Source organism: Bos indicus x Bos taurus, chromosome 26 (genome assembly GCF_003369695.1).
Source record: "Bos indicus x Bos taurus breed Angus x Brahman F1 hybrid chromosome 26, Bos_hybrid_MaternalHap_v2.0, whole genome shotgun sequence".
Taxonomy (NCBI): Eukaryota; Metazoa; Chordata; class Mammalia; order Artiodactyla; family Bovidae; genus Bos; species Bos indicus x Bos taurus.
Genome location: NC_040101.1, coordinates 19,067,338 through 19,084,643, shown reverse-complemented (window position 1 = coordinate 19,084,643; position 17,306 = coordinate 19,067,338). Strand labels below are relative to the sequence as shown.

General features: G+C 45.9%; 1 pseudogene; it reads right to left on the bottom strand.

Moving 5' to 3' along the window:
* Positions 1-17,306, bottom strand: part of LOC113884388 — a 52,525-nt pseudogene that overhangs the window by 13,759 nt on the left and 21,460 nt on the right.

The following is a 17,306-nucleotide window of genomic DNA, read 5'->3' as shown; positions in this document are numbered from 1 at the left end:
AACTACATGTTAGAATCACTTGGGAAATTTTAGAGACCCAGATCAGTGACATCAGGCTCTCTGAGGCTGAGATCCAAACCTCAGACATTTTTTAAGTTCCCCAGGAAATTCCAATGTGCAGCCAAAGTGCAAAATAACAGTGCTGGGGGTTATGCCTACTGTGAATTTTCTAAACGAGTTTGATCAGGTTTTGCTTCACCTCCCGTTACTTTTCCTGTAATTCCCTCATGGACTGTGTTCAGAGACAACCTGGCTCCCCAAACCTCTCAAACCTGAATATATCCTTTGTAAGTAGAAAAGTGGACACCACTTAGCAGAAAATTTAAATATGTTTAAAATAGGTCTACCTTTTCAATTTCATGAACAGAAATCCACCCTGAAGAAATACTCACACATGTCCACAAAGATTCATGACTACTCACTGCAGGAGTTTGGAAAAGAAAAAAAAAAATAATGGCACACAATCAAAACATCTACCAATCAATAATACTGGGTTGGTCAAGAAGTTCATTCGGGCTTGTCTGTACCATCTTATCCAAATGAACTTTTTGGCCAGCCCAAGATATAACATAGGCTTACAGTGAAAACTGTTGTAGTCCTTAAGAAAGAACGAAACAAATTTGTACTTACAAATATGGCATAACAGATGTCCAGACAGAGGGCACAGCGTTTGCTAAGACTCCGGAGTGAAAGTGCATCACTGTGGAGGCACATAAAGGTGGCCAGTGTGATTAAAAGGAGCCAGGCATGGGAGGCAGAATTAGGAAGATGGAGAAGGCCAAATGGTGGTCCCCAGAGGATACGCCTGTGTCCTGATCCACAGGACCTGCAAATGTGACCTTATTTGAAGAAAAAGTGTCTTTGCAAATATAATTATCTGGGGTTGAAGCGATCATCTTGGATTATTTGAGTGGGCCCTGATCCAAGGACAGGTGTCCTCATAAGACACATACAGAAGAAATGTACACAGAAGACGTGGCAATGTGAAGATGGAAGCAGAGATTGGACCTACATGGCCACAAACCCAGGAAGGCTGGGGCAGCTACCTTGAAACTGGCAAAGACTGGGCCTCCCCCAGAGTTTCTAGAGGGCGCTCAGCCCAGCTAAACCTTGATTTTGGACTTCTAGTCTCTAGAACTGTGCAAGAATATTGTTTCAAGCTAGCCAGCTTGTAGTCACAGCCCTTGTTGTTTTAGTTGCTAAGTCATGTCTGACTCTTTGCAACCCCACAGACTATAGCCCACCAGGCTCCTCTGTCCATGGTATTTTTCAGGCAAGAATACAATACTGGAGTCAGTTGCCACTTCCTTCTGCAGGGCATCTTCCCAAACCAGGGATGAAACCTGCATCTCCTGCTTGGCAGGTAGAATCCTTACCACTGAGCCACCAAACACTAATATAAGTCACAGAGGCCCCATCAGAAGCCTTCAGTGATCTTGCAGGCTATTTATTGTAAGGATTTATCTTTCACTCCCCAAATGGGAAGTCAGGGGGAGATTCTGGGTAGAGAAGTGACACAATCTGACTCATTTTCTTACAGAATTGCTCTGGCTGCTGTTATTGAATAGAGTATGTAGTTCTGAGTTCCTTAATTTTTTTGTAACCGAACTGTAATTTGTCTTCTAATTCTTTAAGAAGGAATATGAATTTTAAAAATAAAAAAATAAGACTGGAATAGATTCTAAATTAATAAACATCTCACAAAACAAAGAATAAAAGCAAGCATTTAAAAGGTAGCTCTCTTTGCTGTGCTTAGTTTCTCAGTTGATACCAACTCTTTGCGACCCCATGGAATGGAGCCCCCCAGGCTCCTCTGTCCATGGGATTCTCCAGGCAAGAATACTGGAGTGGGTTGCCATGCGCTTCTCCAGGGAATCTTCCCAACCCAGGCATTGAACCAGGGTCTCCTGCACTGCGGCTGGATTCTTTACCAGCTGAGCAAGCAGGGAAGTAACTGACATCAACGATAGCCTGCGCTTCCTGATGTGAAGTATTCTTGCTAAAAATAACCTACATCCAGCCATTGGGAAACTGACAAATCCAGGTAGTACTACATTCTACAAGACAAGAGATCTGGACTCTGAAAATGTCAGTATCTTAAAAGACCAAAGAAGGTGAAAGGATGGAACTGTTCAAAAAGGGTCTAAAGATGTAAGATTTTTAAAATAAAGAACTGACTACACAGGAAAGAAAAAAGTCTAGATTGAATGACCAAGCCGGCCAAGGAGTCTCTCCCAGCATTACCCGCTGGGGTCAGGTTTTGATCATCAAAAGGTCCAAGGTCCTGGTGTTGGATCAGCTCTCTCATTAGGATGGCAAAGCTGTAAACATCTCCCTTCTGGGTGCCAGACCAGGGCACCTGGGGGAGACACAGTAGTTCTGGGGCTGCCCAGTAAGAACTCTGCAAAGCCAAGATTGTCAAAGGTCAGAGCTGCTGGGTGGAACAGAAAAAGTCACCCCTTCTTTTTCCAGGAAGCACAGGAGCCCTGAAGTATCCAGTCCCCGAGAAGTTGACCCTGATGGTTGGAGATATCTCTAGATTCATACACTTGGGGGCCCATGTGTGTGAATATGAAGGAACGATGATCCTGCCCTAACAAGTTAACAGCAGTTAACTCATGACTGTGCAATTACAGGCAGCTTTTCTTTTCCTTTTTCCTTTCTGTACTGCCTACATTAAAAAAAAAAAATCATGTAACAATTCATAGAACATAAAACTACTTGAAAGCGAACAACTCAGTGGCATTGAGCACCCTGGCAATGCCATACAGCTAGTACATCTAGTTCCCAAACATTTCTGACACCCCAAAGTAAAACCTTGAATCCATGAACCAGTTTCTGACCATTTCCCCTACCTCCCAACTCCTGCCAACCACCAATCTGCATTCTGTCTCTACAGATGTATCTGTGCTGGATGTTTTATAAACTTACATTTCTTTTGTGGTGGTGTTTATAGATTTTTATATCATTATAGGCTACAATCATGAAAAGAAAATATAGTGCAGGATGCAGAGAAAGAAATGGCTACTAAGAGGTTTTCAACATTTCCCCCTTTGTCTTTTCTGCAAGATACCATATGATAGACACCTCCCCACATGCACACAGCAAAGCTGCTGGCAGCCTGCTGCTTCAGAGAGAGGCGGTCAAAGCGGAGCACACTGGGCTCACTAGGGCCCAGGTCAGTGCACGGCAAGACTCAAGAGTGCTCAGTAAGCCTAGACAAGTAGGAAGAGCCGTGGAGTCTCAATTCGCACACGTGTGCAGGAGGGTTGGACTCCAGGTGGTGCCTTGTCTCGAGATGTACATCAGAATCACTCGAGAGGCTTTTAGAAAGCAACACAGATGCCCAGACCCCATGTTCATAAGTTCTGATTCAGTTGGCACTGGATGGGACCCAGCCCCTTTCGTGTCTTTTGAAGCTTCTCAAGTGATACTGAAGTGCAGAGAGGGTGGGGAACTACCAAGCTCATCAGCTGTAAGGGGCCTGGCAGGTGGTGCCATCTCCACTGAGAACACGGCATGAAGACACGAGGGGACACAGAAGACTGAAGACAAGGCCAGAGACTCCCTTCAGGTCACCCAGCTAAGTCAGGGCAAGGACTAGGCTCCTCACTCAGACACCCCACCATGGACTCAGGCCACTAGTGGGTTGTTTGGGGTTTTTTCCCCCTCTCTTTGGGTGACCGGAATAACCGCATCCATCAGCCCCAGAGGAAGGCCCAACAGCAGGGACCCGAGCGGGTGAGCATCAGAAAGCGCAGGTGGGGTGAGGAGCCCTGTACCCCTCTCCTGACAGCTAGAGGGTGCAGGATTTGCAGTGGTTACCTGATGGGTCCGTCGTTTCCTCATTGTATGTTCTGTGTGTCCGGCCATGCTCGAGTTCCCACAGGCCGAATCCCGACAGCTTCACCTGCATCCGGCGTCCACCAGGCAGTCGGAAGGCTTCAGGTTGCCATGGGACCCCAGGGGGCTCCTGTGGAGGAACAGCAGGCCCTGAAGAGTGAAAATGAGTAAATGGATTAGAGCAGGTGCCGACGGACGCTGCTGGAAGACAGAGACTGATGGACAGAAACAGACAGGCCATGGTGGGAGACATGTTCATTTCCACATTCATTTGTTCAAGAGCCCCTCACTCAGGGGGTACACTACCCCCACCTCACCCCTAAAAAATCAGGAAGCTGTGTTCCTTTACCACTCTGCTTCATTGTTTCTTGAGATGACAAAGTTGAATCACATTTTAGAAATGCAACTCGCTGAACCAGTCCCGGAGGGGCCCGGGTGGGGTTGTCTCTGGAATGTTTCGGCGAGGCTCCAACAAACAGAGGCCTGGGCTTGAAATCTGGGGAGACCTGAGTCCCATCCAGAGTCCTCTCAGACCTCACAGAGGCCTCTCCATTCTGCAGGACTCCTCCTGGACACACACGACTGTCCCTGCCCTTGCTAGTGCCAGGCACACCCCAGACGTGAGACCCTCTACATTCTGGTTGCTGCTGACCACCGCTGACACCCAGGGATATTAGCAGAATTCCTTCCATGAGGACAAAAATGACATGTTTAGGGATGCCTGATATCCTATGAAGGTAGTTCTCTCCAAGAGGTGGCTTTTGTCTGTTTTGTTTTTATTTTTCTATCTTGATGGAAATGTCCGATAAGGTGTATAAGAAATGTATTCTGTTGTTTGAGAACAAAAAAAACCATTAGAGTCTCACAATTTAAGTGCCAGGTTTCATATACTTTTGGCAGTTCTATTACCTACGTGTCTGAGGCCACATTTATTTTCCAATTGGAAGGCTGAGACTGGCCCACACGGCTCCTCCCTCTGAATCCCACACCTGTGTTCTCTAGCACTTGGCAGGGAAGAAAAAATTCAGCTTTTGGAGACAGACTGGTTGCAGAGCCCGATCTGCCTCTTGCCAGTTGGGCTGGTTACTTTACCTCACTAAACCTCTTTATTTTTCCTTTTGAAAATGAAGTAAATATGAATATTACAAATATTGGAGCTAAGGATAAATTAACCACAAGGTTAATTGCTAATTATGAAGAGCACTGTCTAATAGAAATATAATGTAAACAGATATATCATGTTTAATTTTTTAGTTAAGCAGGTGAAATTACTTTTACTATTTTATGTAACCCAATGTATTAAAAAAACTTATCATTTCAACATGTAATCAACATGAAAATATTATTGAGCTATTTCACATTCCTTTTTTTTAACTAAATCTTCAAAAACTGGCATGCATTTTATACTTTTAGCACATATCCATTTGAACTAGCCACACTGCTAATGTTCAGTAGTCACATGTAGCTGGTGGTATCATATTTAAACAATGCAGGCTTGTCCTATTGTTCAATTAAATAAGAAAGTGTATGGTTTTTAGTATTAGCAGTTGGATTATCTGGGGTAACAGTAAGACCATGCATGCTCAGTTACTAAGTCGTGCCTGACTCTGTGACTCCAAGCACTGTAGCCCGCCAGGCTCCTCGGTCCATGGGATTTCCCAGGCAAGAATACTGGAGTGGGTTGCCATTTCCTCCTCCAGAGTAAACCATACTCCTGCTAATACTAACAATTAACATTTGTTAGATAACTGTTTTGGAGCAGGCATGATGCTAAGCAACACGCATATCTTAGTGCTCATAACCACACTATGAGGCAGGTACTGTTGTTATCTTTATTTCATACACAGGGACACGAGTTAAGGTCATCTGGTGCATACATGGCAGAGCCAGGGTTTAAATCCCCAAGACAACTTCTATGCCAAACTGTCCTTCATCCATTTAATCAAGATATCTCTCACTGAGAAACAAAGGCTTATCCCTAACTCAAGATGAGTATTATACTCTCCAAAGATCCTTCCCAAGCTGGCCCCACTGGGCTGAACTCTCTGAGCACAGGACAATAAGACACATTCCTCTGCACCCTCCCAATTGGGTTAACCCAATTAGGTGCTTGATTAATATACATTTGCTATCTTGAAAAGTCGGTGGCATCTCAGAATCTCCCTGCTACGGGGTATAGAGGAGGTTCTGGTCAAATGGACATCGGGAGAGGAATTGTTCTTATGACTGGCATGTGACGGCCAGAAGTGCAACCTGACCCCTAGAGCTCGATCCAGCACCTGGGTTCGCAAGTCACCCATGCCAAAGCTCCAACATGATCTAGGGAATTTTCTGTTATTCTTAATCCCCTTTCAACGAATGTTTGCAGAGTAATTGGCCTCACAGGCCCTACATGAGCCTTGACATAGGGCAATGTGCATACTTCATTTCAGGAGACAGCGAGCCTTCCAAAGCAGAGTCGAGCTGTCCTTTGTTCTTCTGGCGTGGAATGGAGGACAGACTCAGTGACCCTAAAATAGCTGATGACCACTGGGGAGACTGTCCCCTTCAAAGTGTCATTCACACCCACCCCAGCATTTCTCCAGACCATCCTTTGAGTTAATTCTCGAAGACCAAACACCCACATCAAAAAGGCTAGTCATTCATATCATGGTGAGAACTTACTAGCTTTCTCTTTACATCCAATATAAATGATGCCAACTGCTTTGATTGGGATGGGAGGCAGAGCACTGGAGATGAGATGAGACTACTTCCCTGGGCTTAGCGGGAAGGTAATGGAAAGTAGGGGAGGGGAAAAAGAGAAGATCCCAGAAGAGAGGACACCACGTCAGAGCTTCCTATTTTAAAACCGTTACACCACCATCTAAATAATTTCCTGTGTACAATTCCTGACCTTTTCACTTTTTCTCAAACTTAATTTTAAGCCATTCAAAGATGAAAACAAGTCCTTGTCTTCCTAAGAACGTGCACAAATTAGATCAAACCCTTAAGAGACGCTCAATGAAGTTTTACTAAAATAGTATGAGTGGTGACTCAGAGTTGTCCACGGAAACCAGTCACAGGGAGGTTCTCTTTGTCTACCTTGCTGCTACTGCTAAGTCACTTCCGTCGTGTTCGACTCCTAGCGACCCCATGGACTGTAGCCCACCAGGCTCCTCCGTCCATGGGATTTCCAGGCAAGAGTACTGGAGTGGGGTGCCACTGCCTTTCTCTTGGTAACAATACATTGGCTTCCCACTAAGGCCTGGGAGGTCAAAGTTTAACAGGGTCATTAAGACTTAGCTCCTTAGACACAAAGAGCAATCAAATTCTTGAGGAACAAATGTCCTTCGAGGTCAATCAGGTCAACCTCATCCAAGAAACTTACATGGAGGCTGAGTAACAATAGTAATAATAATAGCTAAAATATATCTGATACTGAAGGAGGAAACAGACAGGGCTGGACTCCATCTTAGGCCAGGCTGTGAACATTAGGCTACACACATGGTCACCCTCCCAATGGACTCTGAACTTTGTGCCCGGTGTTTATAGAAATGGCATGCCAACGGAAAATCAGACCCCCAGATAAAAGAGCCTCAGGACTTGTACTTGGACTCTCCATTGCCTAAAAGAATATGCTAATTATCTCTGTAACAGAACAAAGTGGTAAATTCCATTATATTTATTGGGATATGACCACAGGCCTATTGATAAATATCCACTGTTTATCTAGTCTTGTGACACATGAATCACAGGTTAACTTTGATCGTATCTCTCTTTTACCTTGTCCAGACTAGTTTCAAGGAATTGGGGGAGGTGGGTTTCAGCAAGTACACTTAGAGTATATAAGGTTTTCACAAAAACTGGTCGGGGTCCTTGGCTAAGAGGAGACTCTGCCTTGGGCCCACTGGTGTAATAAACTGCACTCCACTATCTGCATTGTCCTTCTGAGTGAGTTTGTTTCCCGAAACGCGTGGCTACATTTGGTGCATGGGCTGGGAAACTCCTCACTTTGAGGAGACAAGTCCCATTTGGGACTACTCCGAGGCCTTGTGGCTTGAATCTTCTAGAGTGGGGAAGGCGCCTCGCCCTTCTGGAAGGATTCTGCTTCTCAACACCCGGACCTTTCACGTTAGCAGGTAGCGCATGGCAGCAGGGGAACTGAGTGCTCAGGTGAGGAGGAACCCACCCGGCAGGGTGGAAGAGGGGACCTGATCACCCGCCTAGGAGGGACTAGAAGGAGTGGGGGACCCAAGGAGCCTGGAATAGGCAGGCGGCGATTGCTTGGTACACAGGTTGACGAGCATGCTTGGGCTTAGGAAGGAAATTTGTGAAGGTCATTTAGGTGTGTCCACACCATCTCAGGGAAAATTATTACCAGCGATCACCAGGAGATTTTTAGGATAAGAAACTGGTCCTTGTATGCTCGTATTCTGCTCTCCCCCAGGAGGTGTCCCGTCTGCTGTGAAATTCTTGACCCCCTTGGAATTGTTAGGCTAGAAGGAGGGAGATACATAAGTGAATATGAATTGGCTTTTCCAGAGATGGCCTGGGACATGGGATATTTAACCCATCTGTGTTTTCATCTGCACCTGATCAAGCCCACCAAGACAGAACGGACTTTAAGGGAGAAACAGTCTTGGACCCCATGGTGTTCTGGTTCGGCTGTGCTGACCAGCAGGTGAAGACACGCCGATCCCCCTTCTCCCTCTGGGATCTGGCAGGTAAGGCTCTTCTCACCCCAGTTAGGAAGGAGGCAGAATGCCAATTTAAGTGTCATTGAGTGGAAATATCAGAAGTACATAGGGTTCTGAGAAGTTCGTAGACAGAACAAAAAGGAAAAGTAGAAGAAGGTCCGAGAAGGTAAGCAAGATGGGGGGAAGTGAATCTAAGGCAACTATATTGGAGGGCATGATTAAAAATTAAAGGAGGGATTAGGAGGAGACTATGAGGTGAAGATGAAGCCTAACAGCCTCCACATACTCTTTGAGGTCGAATGGCCCACTATGGGAGTAGGATGGCCATGAGAGTACACCATGAACTTAAAAATAGTGGAAGCAGTCTATACAGTAGTCACAGGCGAGCCTGGATCAATATCCATATATTGACTCATGGCTAGGGTTAGCTCAAGACCCTCCTACTTGGACAAGGTTCTGTATCCAGAAGGGAAAGGGAAAAATATTAGTGGCACAAAAATTGACTGATGATAAAAAGCAAATTCTACAGGATTTGGACGGGGACGACCTGACCCCTCCCCCATACTGGATAAGGACTCGCCTGCCTCTCAGTGCTCCACCAGGACCAAAGGCCGCCTTGATGCCCAATCCAGGGCCAGGTGAAGTTCCTGAAGCAGCCACTGCTCCTTCGCCAGCTCTCCCCGAGGTCGTAGAGCCACCACCTCGGCAGGCTCCGATCCCGGTGACAGAAGCCTCTGGCCAACACTTCCAGGATCCAGCTCCAGCCAAACTGCCCAAGCTATACCCACCTCTCCTGGTGAGTACTGACATGAAGGGGAGGGAGACGTTGGAATTAAGCAGAGACTGCGCTCTGCCCGAGAACCGGAGGGAACAAAAGAGAACAGACAAGAGATTTGCAATGCTAGCTGCTGCTCTGGGAAAGTCTATCTCTGGCCCTCCGGAAAACCACATCTGCCCCAGGGACAGGACAGTCCTTCAACCATCCCAACAGAGGCCCTGGGCCCCTAAACAGCCAAACCAGTGTGCCTGGTGCTGAGCTTTTGGCCACTGGAAGGATGAATGCCCTACGGCAAGGAAGGAAGAGGAAGCTCCCGCAGTTGCGGGGCTTGCCGGCTTGGAAATTAAATAGGGCTGCTGGTAACCTTAAAAATGGGGGACCAAAACATTGACTTCATGGTAGATACAGGAGCAGAACTGTCGGTAGTAACAAAACCTGTGGCACCACTGTCCAAAAAGACTACTGCTATAACTGGGGTATCGGGAGAAGAGATGATTAAATCGTTTTGCCAGCCCAGAAAATGTCAGGTGGCAGGGCGCCAAGTGATTCATTAATTCCTCTACATTTCTGAGAGCCCAGTACCCCTGTTGGGAAGAGACTTGCTCTCCAAACTAGGAGCACAAGTGACTTTCTCCCCTGAGGAGAGGCCCACCTTCCAGATGGACACTATGACTTATTTGCTCGCTCTCTCAATTCCACCCCAAAATGAGTGGAGGTTGCATGAGCCTCCAAAGGAAGAACTGGGTGGGCTGGAAGCTCATGAGAGCAAGCTAACTCAATTATTCCCCGAGGTCTGGGCGGAAGACAACCCCCTCTCCCCCCAGGCTGGCTAAACATCAAGCCCCAAAGATAATAGAATTCAAACCAGGCACCATCCCGGTTAGAAAGCGCCAGTACCCACTACCAATAGAGGCCTGGGCCGGCATACTGCCCCACATCAATAGATTGAAACAAGTGGGCATTCTAGTAGAGTGTCAGTCGGCTTGGAATATGCCGATCCTGCCAGTCAAAAAGGAAGGAGGACAGGACTATAGGCCTGTACAAGATCTCAGGCTAGTCAGTCAGGCTACTTGACTTTACACCCCACTGTTCCAAACCCCTATACCTTACTTAGCCTCCTCCCACTGAGGACTAAAGTTTATACTCGCCTAGATCTCAAGGATGCCTTCTTCTGCTTATGCCTCGCCCCAGCATCACAGCCCATCTTTGCCTTTGAATGGGAAGATCCAGTCGGGGGCACCAAACAACAGCTCATCTGGACTCCCCCACAAGGGTTTAAGAACTCCCCAGCCATCTTTGGGGAAGCCTTGGCTTCTGACCTGAACTCATTCCATCTGGAAGAGTATGGATGTTGGCTCCTACAATATGGGGATGACCTGCTGCTGGCTGCCGAGACCAGGGAAAAATGCTAGAAAGGGACAAAAGCTCTGCTCCAGCTGCTGATGGAAGCAGGTTACCGGGTGTCGAAGAAGAAGGCACAGATCTGCAAGGAGGAGGTAAGGTATCTGGGGTTTGTTTTAAAGAAGGACGCAAGGGTCCAGACCCTAGTTGGGTCCTATATACTGAAGGCACTAGCCTGATAAAACAAGGACAACGGCTGTCAGGTTAGCCAAAGCGGAAGGGGCCATCAAGACTGAAAAGGGATGGTGGGAATTGCCAAGTAGCAAATTATTGGTACCAAAGGAGCTGGCACACAATCTGGTAAGCCAAACACACCAAGCGACCCACCTAGGCCATGCTGCCTGCTCACAGGTTAATGCTGTCTCTCGGGTATTCGGACAAAAACCTCTGGGTATTCAGCTGAAAGGCACGCTGCCCTTTGAACACCTGGGAGTGGACTTCACCGAAATGAAACCTCATCAACACTACCGTTACCTGCTGGTCACGGTATGTGCGTTCTCGGGATGGGTAGAAGCTTTTCCTACCTTGACTGAAAGAGCATCAGAAGTAGCCCGGTGCCTGCTTATGGAAATAGTTCCCAGATTCGGACTTCCTACCAGCATTGGTTCAGACAATGGCCCGGCTTTCGTAGCTGATTTAGTACAACAAGTAAGCAAAACTTTAAACATCAAATGGAAACTGCACACTGCATATAGGCCCAGAGTTGTGAGATGGTGGAATGAACCAACTGGACACTTAAAGACACTCTCCAAGTGGGTCATAGAGACTGACTGCTCCTGGGTGGACTTGCTTCCCACAGCTCTGCTCAGACTCAGGATGACCCCGCAGTCCCAAGGCTATTCTCCATACGAAATTGTGTATGGGAGGCCCCCCTCCCAAAATAAAACAGGTGTCAACAAATTTGCCTCAGGTAATGGGGGATAGGACTTCACAGCAGATGGAACTGGGTAAGGTAATAAATCAGGTAACTAAGTTTGTACAAGAATGGGTGCTGTTCCCCTTTGGGGAACAGATTCATGAGTTTATGCTTGGTGACTAAATATGGGTCAAAGATTGGAAACATGATTTGCCAGCCCCTTGGTGAAAGGGCCCTTTGCTGCTGCTGCTGCTGCTAAGTCGCTTCAGTCGTGTCCGACTCTGTGCGACCCCAGAGACGACAGCCCACCAGGCTCCGCCATCCCTGGGATTCTCCAGGCAAGAACACTGGAGTGGGTTGCCATTTCCTTCTCCAATGCACGAAAGTGAAAAGTGAAAATGAAGTCGCTCAGTCGTGTCCGACTCCTAGCAACCCCATGGACTGCAGCCTACCAGGCTCCTCGGTCCATGGGATTTTCCAGGCAAGAGTACTGGAGTGGGGTGCCATTGCCTTCTCTGGAAAGGGCCCTTATGTTATTCTAACTACCCCTACTGCAGTTAAAGTTGCAGGTATTGTCCCTTGGATCCATCATACGAGGGTGAAGAGAACATACCACGCAGACCCAAAAACACTGAATGGACTGCACAGAGGGACCTCGCTGACCCTCGAGAGACTAAGATCATCCTTAAGAAGAAGGAAAAGAAGATCCTGGATGAGCCCCTTCAGGATGAAGCCGCACAATCAACTCCTGCTGCTTGGCCTCATCAACATGATTTTGAATTTAACTTCCATTTCAGCTCAGGACAATGTTTTAATCTCTTGGGCACATTCCTCCGCAGACTTCCAAAACACCTCCAGCTGCTGGATATGTGGGGCTATGCCTCTGTCAGTGATGGATGGACTTCCTTGGTGGGTGTCACCACTCTGCCAAGGAGATTTTAAACCACTCTGCTCTTTTCTGGGATGACAAAAAGGGACTTTCCTCTCTCTTGTCAATCATAACCTCGCCTTGCTGTCTTGGTGTAAGACCTACAGTCAATAGACTCGGGTCATGGGGTTACATTTGATATAAATGCCAATGTAACAAAAGCCTAACCTTCAACAAGCCCCGATACATCTACCTTATTTACATGCTAGGTGGACAAGATCTGTGTTTCAATGGTATGAGTATATTGCTGCCTTAGGCTTCCCTGGTGGCTCAGATGGTAAAGCATCTACCTACAATCTGGGAGACCTGGGTTCAAATCCTGGGTCAGGAAGATCTCCTGGAGATGGAAATGGTAACCCACTCTAGTATTCTTGCCTGGAAAATCCCGGGGTCGCAAAGAGTCAGAGACGACTGAGCAACTTCACTTTTCACTATAGGGACAACAGATATTATGATTAAAGTAGAGGCCTTGACTAATTTCACAAAACAGGCCCTCCTAGATAGAACAAAAGCCACCCAAGCCTTAAATGAAGAGCAAATCCAAATGAGAAAAGCAGTAATTCATAATAGAATTGCTCTGGACATACTCACAGCTGCTCAATGAGGGACCTGTGCTATGATTAAGGTTGAATGTTGTGTATACATTCTTGACTTATCTGGCAATGTATTGACTGCTTTAGATGACATGAAAAACCAAGTAAAAGCAATATCAAATGAAAATATTCCTTTCTGAACTTTGGTCCTCTCTTGGGTGAAGGGCGATTGATGGAAAACTATATTTATCATTGTTATAGTTGCCTTGATAGTTCTGCTTTGTGGACCCTGAATTTTACAATGTATTATGAACTTTGTAACCCGAAAGTTGATGTCATTCTCCCAAATTGGCGGTCAGAGAGCCAGGGTGCAATATATCCCTATGAATGATGCTCATAATATGAGTTAAGAGCATCAAGAGGGGGGAATGAAGGAGGAAACAGACAGAGCTGGACTCCATCTTAGGCCAGGCTGTGAACATTAGGCTACACGCACGGTCACCCTCCCAGTGGATTCTGAACTTTGTGTCAGGTGTCTATAGAAATGGCATACCAATGGAAAACCAGACCCCCGGATAAAAGAGCCTCAGGACTTGTACTTGGACTCTCCGTTGCCTAAAAGAATATGCTAATTATCTCTGCAACAGAACAAAGTGGTAAATTCCATGATGTTTATCGGGATATGACCACAGGCCTGTTGATAAATATCCACTGTTTATCTAGTCTTGTGACACATGAATCATGGGATAACTTTCATCGTATCTCTCTTTTACCTTGTCCAGACTAGTTTCAAGGAATCTGGGGAGATGGGTTTGAGCACATACACTTAGGGTATATAAGGTTTTCACAAAAACTGGTCGGGGTCCTTGGCTAAGAGGAGACTCTGCCTTGGGCCCACTGGTGTAATAAACTGCACTCCACTATCTGCATTGTCCTTCTGAGTGAGTTTGTTTCCCAGAATGCGTAGCTACAACAATACTTCCTCTGGCTCACTTTCTAGCACTTAGTGTTCATTAATTTACTTTATCCTTGCAACAGAATATGAGGCAAATCTATTATTATCCCTGTTTCAGATGGAGAATGAGTCAGGTGGGCCATGACACTGTGGACCAGCATTCTGAAAATGTTCTCTTCACCCTAGGCTCCATCCAGCTGCTCTTTCTAAGCTCAATGATCCGCTCCTAACATTAGAGGGGAAGTAATGTGCCACAGCCACTCAGTGAGTCACTGGCCTAAAAACCCAGAAGAGCAGAGTTTAAATTTCACCCATGTATCCCCTACAACACTCAGGCAGGGTCTTGCCTATAGGAGTCTATCAGCTGATGGATGGATGGGAATGTTGATTCATGGACAGACAGCCTTGTCCTCCTGCCATGTGTCAGGGTGAGTGACTCCCGCACCAGGACCCATTTCCAGGTCATTGGCTTGGTTCCCTCTAGTGGAAAAAGCGGATGCAGTGAGCTTAGGAAGACCAGCTGGATTTTAGCCCAGGGTGAAGAGAGCACCCTCAGAATGGGTCCCCCAAGTCATTTTCCACCTGTGAAATGAGGATGATAGTAAATCTACCTTTTTTTTAGATCTTCCTTATATTTTGTTGTGAGAACAAAGTAAGCACTAAATATATTTTAGCTATTATTACTGTTATTGCTCCTCCTCTTCTTTACATCCATCACAACCCTCTTTGCCCAAAGTAAAGATTCCCCTACTAGGTTGCTTTCTCAGATATGCATCCTAAGGCCACCTCTTAGATCAACAGCTCTATGGTGACTGTGGCAGTTATTCCCATTTTCTGGAGAAAAGAATCAAGGGTTAGGGATAAGGAAGGGTTATTAGGATCTCCCTCTCCAACTCACTTTATCATCCAGTAATCAGATTTTCTTTGGGATAAAAAAATCTACATTAAAATATAAATACTCCGTTCATATTTAGGTATCCCTTCCAACTTGAGTGTAAAATATTTTACTCTGTTGACATGTATTTGAGATCAGGGAGGGTGAAAAGGATGGAAAATCTGATGGAAGAGGTGGATTTTAGGAGTGGAATTATTTTGTTTGAAGAGATTTAAGGAGGACCAGAATTTTCAAGAAAGATTACAGTTAATCCTAGACACAGAACAACTCAAGAACACTATTTGTTCTTTACATAGGTTTATGTGATACATATGATATGTGAGTATGTCATATGCAAATGAGAGCTTGAATATCCAATCCATTTCATGGCCTGAGTTTCTCAAAACATCCTGAAAAACACAATTATTCCAAACATCACAAGTGACTCACCTGAAGCACAGGGAGCTTCATAGGGTCTGTAGATTTGATCCTAATGCTTTGGATGGTTAAGCAGAAATGATAACACCTGTGGCAGAGAACTCTAAATCTAGTAACCAGAACTCTTCCTGGGAGAAACCATAACCCAATTCAATATTGAGAAAGTTATGCAGTCTTGAGTTTTACAAATACTTCCTTGTTCCTGACATAAAGCTGATGGTCACATACCACTGGGAGGATGGGCCCAGGAACACAGTCCAGAAGTAGCTATGACACCACAGGAGACAAAACCAAACTCAGACAATTTCCACCCAGAACAGAGAAACCAGACATTTGGCAACTGCGGTGCTAATTTAATCCTCTGCAGGCATCCCAGCAAGATAATTCAGATCTTGAAATTAGACTGGAGAATTCCTCTTGGATGAAGGGGCAAAAGCATTGATAAGCTTCTTTATTCAGTGCAGTTCAGTTCAGTCACTCAGTCGTGTCCAACTCTTTGCAACCCCATGAACTGCAGCATGTCAGGCCTCCCTGTCCATCACCAACTCCCGGAGTCCACCCAAACCCACGTCCATTGAGTCAGTGATGCCATCCAACCATCTCATCCTCTGTCATCCCCTTCTCCTCCTGCCCTCAATCTTTCCCAGCATCAGTGTCTTTTCAAATGAGTCAGCTCTTCGCATTAGGTGGCCAAAGTATTAGAGCTTCAGCTTCAACATCAGTCCTTCAAATGAACACCCAGGACTGATCTGCTTTAGGATGGACTGGTTGGATTTCCTTGCAGTCCAAGGGATTCTCAAGAGTCTTCTCCAACACCACACTTCAAAAGCATCAATTCTTCGGTGCTCGACTTTCTTTACAGTCCAACTCTCATATCCATATGGAAAAACCATAGCCTTGACTAGATGGACCTTTGTGGACAAAGTAATGTCTCTGCTTTTTAATATGCTATCTAGGTTGGTCATAACTTTCCTTCCAAGGAGTAAGCGTCTTTTAATTTCATGGCTGCAGTCATCATCTGCAGTGATTTTAGAGCCCCCCACAATAAAGTCTCCCACTGTTTCCACTGTTTTCCCATCTATTTGCAATGAAGTCATAGGACCAGATGCCATGATCTTAGTTTTCTGAATGTTGAGTTTTAAGCCAGTTTTTTCACTCTCCTCTTTCACTTTCATCAAGAGGCTCTTTAGTTCTTCACTTTCTGCCATAAGGGTGCTGCTAATCAAATGTGAGGTAAGACTGATTCTTTTGCTTACCTTAAGACTTCCTTTTTTTGCAGTATTAGGTGACAATGCAGATGTTCGGTGATTCTGTGCAAACACCAAAGAAGGGAACATGCCTTAATTCACACATCTGAAAATAATGATGGAATAATAGCTTGTGAGTATAGTATGTTTCCTGCCCTAGGGATGATGGTATGTGCTTTACACACTGTCAGCTAGTTTTCACAAAGATCCTGTGAGATAAGAACTATGACTGCTCGAATTTTACAGATTAGGAAACTGATGCTCAAAAGATAAGGTAACGTGTTAAAGACCATACAACTTCTTAGTGGCAGAGCTGGGAGGTAAATCCAGGCAGTCTGCCTCCAGCAAATAAACCAGAAGGATGATTGATGTCTCCCCAGTAATGGGGATTTACTAAACCCACAGGGCTTCCCTGGTGGCTCAGACAGTAAAGAATCTACCTGCAGTGCAGGAGAACCAGGTTTGATCCCTGGGTCAGGCAGATCCCCTGAAGAAGGGAATGGCTACCCACTCCAGTATTCTTGCCTGGAAAATCCCATGGACAGAGGAGCCTGGTGGGCTATAGTCCGTGAGGTCGCAGAGTCAGACATGACTGAGCAACTAACACAACACAACATAAAACCAGGGTGTCCAGAAGTGAACCCTATAAACCTGACTCCCTGCAAGGACTGGGTTCGAGGGAGATAGACACAAAGAATGAAGAGGCAGGATTAAGCCAGGATTAAAGGCAGAAAACAGGCTAGGAGAGCTCCCAGGATTCAGGGGCTGAGTCAGGCG